Source organism: Lichenostomus cassidix, chromosome 27, assembly GCF_008360975.1.
Source record: "Lichenostomus cassidix isolate B80296 chromosome 27, HeHo_3.0, whole genome shotgun sequence".
Lineage (NCBI taxonomy): Eukaryota > Metazoa > Chordata > Aves > Passeriformes > Meliphagidae > Lichenostomus > Lichenostomus cassidix.
The window spans coordinates 4,908,499-4,913,212 of NC_139507.1; the positions used below are offsets into that span (position 1 = coordinate 4,908,499).

The 4,714-nt window shown below is 43.0% G+C and overlaps 1 long non-coding RNA gene across 1 annotated transcript; it reads left to right on the forward strand.

Moving 5' to 3' along the window:
- The first annotated feature begins 705 nt into the window (after positions 1 to 705).
- Positions 706 to 1,803, forward strand: LOC146426734 (uncharacterized). Its single transcript, XR_014856702.1, has 3 exons — positions 706 to 1,294; positions 1,391 to 1,437; positions 1,620 to 1,803. It is a non-coding gene; the product is annotated as an uncharacterized LOC146426734 (long non-coding RNA).
- Positions 1,804 to 4,714: the final 2,911 nt, after the last annotated feature.

The window sequence follows — 4,714 nt, forward strand, 5'->3', positions numbered from 1 at the left end:
TCGAGGGAAAATCATGGAAAATCGGGAAAAAATCATGGAAAATAGGGAAAAAACGGGGGAAAATCACGGAAAATCGGGGTGGGTGGGTGGGGTGAAAATGGGAAAATCGAGGAAAAATCATGGAAAATAGGGAAAAAATCGAGGGAAAATCATGGAAAATTATGAAAAATCGAGGGAAAATCATGGAAAATCGGGGGGAAATCATGGAAAATCGGGAAAAAATCATGGAAAATGGAAAATCAAGGAATATAGGGAAAAACGGGGAAAAATCACGGAAAATAGGGAAAAATCGGGGAAAAATCATGGAAAATCGGGGGGAAATCATGGAAATTCGGGGAAAAATCATGGAAAATCGGGGAAAAATCACGGAAAATAGGGGAAAAATCGGGGAAAAATCCCGGAAAATCATGGAAAATCGCGGGAAAATCCCGGAAAATGAGGAAAAAAATGAGGATAAAAGGCCGAGCCGCTGCAGCCCCGCTCGGGGCACTGAGGTCACTCCGAGGACACTTTTCCGAGGCGATTAGTTGGGAATTGGAGCCGCAGAGTGACCTCGGGATGGCCTGAGAGCCCCGCGAGGGACAGCGGACAGGAACGGCTGGGAAAATGGGGAAATCATGGGGAAAATGGGAAAAATAATGGGAAAAATAATGGGAAAAATAATGGGGAAAATGGGGAAAAGGGATGGGAAATTGGGAAAAATGGGATGGGAAATTGGGGTTTTGTGGGTTTTCAGGGTTTGAACGTTGAGGTTTCCTGGGAAAAAAGGGGAAAACTGGGAAAAGGGATGGAAAATTTGGGGGTTTTGTGGGTTTTCAGGGTGTCATCGTTGAGGTTTCCTGGGAAAAAAGGGGAAAAAGGAATGGAAAATTGGGGTTTTGTGGGTTTTCAGGGTTTGATGGTTGAGGTTTCCTGGCTGAGTTTGCCTTCTCGTTTCGAGGGAAAATTGGGATTTTTGTGGTTTTTCAGGGTTTGATGGTTGAGGTTTCCTGAGAAAAAGGGGGAAACAGTGGGAAAAGGATGGGAAAATTGGGAAAAGGATGGGAAATTGGGGTTTTGTGGGTTTTCAGGGTTTGATGGTTGGGGTTTCCTGGGAAAAAACGGGAAAAATGGGAAAAGGGATGGGAAATTGGAGTTTTTGTGATTTTTCAGGGTTTGATCGTTGGGGTTTCCTGGGAAAAAAGGGGAAAATGGGAAAAGGGATGGGAAATTGGGAAAAGGGATGGGAAATTGGGGTTTTGTGGGTTTTCAGGGTTTGGTGGTTGAGGTTTCCTGGGAAAAAAAGGGGGAAACAGTGGGAAAAGGGATGGAAAAATTGGGAAAAAGGGCTGGAAAATTGGGGGTTTGTGGGTTTTCAGGGTTTGATGGTTGAGGTTTCCTGAGAAAAAAGGATGGGAAATTGGGATTTTTGTGATTTTTCAGGGTTTGATGGTTGAGGTTTCCTGGGAAAAAACGGGAAAAATGGGAAAAGGGATGGGAAATTGGGAAAAGGATGGGAAATTGGGGTTTTGTGGTTTTTCAGGGTTTGAGGGTTGAGGTTTCCTGGGAAAAAAGGGGAAATTGGGAAAAGGGATGTGAAATTTGGGGATTTTGTGATTTTTCAGGGTTTGAGGGTTGAGGTTTCCTGGCTGAGTTTCCCTTCTCGTTTCAGGGGAAAATTAATTTTTTTTTGCTCTTTATTTTGCTTTTTGAGCTGGAAACGGTGAGGCTGTTTGGCTCCGCAGAGTTTTTAGCTCTATAAATATATTTTAGGGTGAAAAAACCCCAAAATAAAACCCCAAAGCCGAGCGGAGGAGGTTCGGATCTGTTTGTGGTTTCATTCCTTTGGCTGATTTTCCAGAATTTCCTTTGTTTCCTTTCTGCTTTCCCCTCCTCCCTCTGCCCGAGGGGATTTTAAATTATCTCAAAAATTATCTCAAAAATTATCTCAAAAATTATCTCAAAAATGATCTCAAAGGGAACCCCGAGATTCTCTCAGGGATCCCCAAAAAAAAGAGAAATTAACCCAAAATCCCCCAAAAAATGAGATTGGGGATGTGTTTGTTGGCTTTGGAGAAAATTGGGGAAAATGTCAATCCGGAGATGGGGGAATGGGGGAGAAATGACCCCAAAAAATCCCTAAAAGAGCCCAAAAGTGGAGAGAAAAAATCCTGCAAGGAGCTCAGAAGTGGGCAGAAAAATTCCCTCAAAGATCCCCAAAAAAATCCCTCAGAGATCCCAAAATTGGACTGAAAAAAAATCCCTAAAAGTTCCCAAAACTGGATGGAAAAAATCCCTGAAAGATCCCAAGACTGGACTGAGAAAATCCCACAAATATCCCAAAAATTGGACTGAAAAAAATCCCTCAAAATCCCAAAATTGGACAGAAAAAAAATCTCTCAAAAATCCCAAAACTGGACTGGAAAAAAATCCCTCAAAGATCCCCAAATTGGACTGAAATCCTCCCCAGAAAATCCCAAAACTGCACTGAAAAAAATCCCTCAAAGACCCCAAAACTGGCCTGAGAAAAATCCCTCAAAGACCCCAAAATTGGACTGAAAAATTCCCTCAAAGATCCTAAAACTGGACAAAAGAAATCCCCCAAAAGATCCCAAAACTGTCAAAAAAAATCCCCCAAAGACCCCAAAACTGTCAAAAAAAAATCCCTCAAAGACCCCAAAACTGACCAAAACCACCCCAAAAACCGGAAAAAAAATAGGATTTTGGCCAAAAAATGCGATTTACGCCAGAAAACCTCCAAACCCAACAGCTTAGCCACGCCGAGAAGAGGAAAAAAAATTCAAATTTTCTTTTTTTCTGCCCATTTCTCGGCGCTGGGGACACGGCGACAGGCGGGGAGGTGACAGAGGTGACTTAAAGTCCCTTGAAAATCCCCTCCGGGCAGCGCTTTGGGGTTTTCCCAGCGCCGCTGACAGATTTATGGGGCGAGAGGAGTTGGGAAATCCCGAAATCAATCCGGGAGGAGAAACTTCGCGTTTTCATCTTGGCACAAAAGGGAACTTTGATCGGCAGAGGCGAGAGGAGGTTTGGGATGGATTTGTGACCCTTTGAAGAGCGGGGTTGGGAAAAAAACCCAAAAAACCCCAAAAAACAAAAAAAAAAAATCCCAAAAACCCCAAAACCCCCCCAAAAAACTCAAAAAACCAAAAAAAAAACCCCCAAAAAACCCCTAAATGAGGTTGGTTGGGGATGGATTTGTGACCCTTTGAAGAGCGGGGTTGGGAAAAAACCCAAAAAAACAAACAAAAAAATCCCAAAAAACCCAAAAAACCACCCAAAAAACCCCCAAAAACAAACAAAAAAAACCCCAAAAAAACCCCCAAAATGAGGTTGGTTGGGGATGGATTTGTGACCCTTTGAAGAGCGGGGTTGGGAAAAAACCCAAAAAAACAAACAAAAAAACCCCAAAAAACCCAAAAAACAACAAAAAAAAACCAAAAACCCCCCAAAACTAAAAAGAAAACCCAAAAAAACCCCCAAAATGAGGTTGGTTGGGGATGGATTTGTGACCCTTTGAAGCGCGGGGTTGGGAAAAAACCCAAAAAACCAAGCAAAAAAAACCTCAAAAAAACCCCAAAAAACCAAAAAAACCCCAAAAAACCCCCAAAAACAACAACAACAAAAAAAAACCCAAAAAAACCCCAAAATGAGGTTGGCTGGGGATGGATTTGTGACCCTTTGAACGGCGGGAATTGAAAAAAAACCAAAAAAACAAACAAAAAACCCCTCAAAAAACCCCAAAAAACAAACAAAAAAAACCCCAAAAAACCCAAAAAGCCAAAAAAAACCCCAAAAAAACCCCAAAATGAGGTTGGTTGGGGATGAATTTCCGACCCTTTGAAGCGCGGGGTTGGGAAAAAACCAAAAAAAACCCCAAAAAACCCCCAAAAATCACAAAAAAACACAAAAAACCCCAAAAAACCCCAAAAAACCCCAAAATGAGGTTGTTTGGGGCTGAATTTCTAACCCTTTGAACCGCGGGATTGGAAAAAAAAGGGAGGCAGGAATTTGGGGTCTCGGTGTGGATTTAGGGTTGCAGGAGGAGGTTTGGGATTCTCCATCCCAGATGTCATTGTCACCTCCCCCCTTGGGGACACTCAGTCCCTTGGTAAAGGAGTGAAAAATCCGATTTTTTTTTGCTTTTTAGTTCATTTTTTGGTTCAATTCGATGTTTATCCTGGGAGGGAGGCAGGAATTTGGGGTCACAGTGGGATTTAGGGCTGCAGGAGGAGGTTTGGGATTCTCCGTCCCGGATGTCATTGTCACCTCCCAGCTCTGGGACACTTAAGGGACTCAAAAATCCTCTTTTTTAGGGTTTTAAATTCCTTTTTGTGTTCAATTCGAACTCTCTTCGTGCTTTAAACAGGACGAGAGGAAGAATTTGGGATCTCATGTGGATTTAGGGTTGCAGGAGGAGGTTTGGGATGTTCTGTCCCTGGATGTCATTGTCACCTCCCAGCTCGGTGACACTCAAGGGACTCAAAAATCCTCTTTTTGGGATGTTTTTAGTTCATTTTGGGTTCAATTTGATCTTTATCTGGGGAGAGAGGGAGGAATTTGGGGTCTCATGGGATTTAGGGTTTCTGGAGGAGGTTTGGGATTCTCCATCCGGGATGTCATTGTCACCTCCAGGGCTGTCATTGTCACCCCCCGGCTCTGGGACACTCAAGGAACTCAAAAATCCTCTTTTTGGGCTTTTTTAGTTCATTTTGGG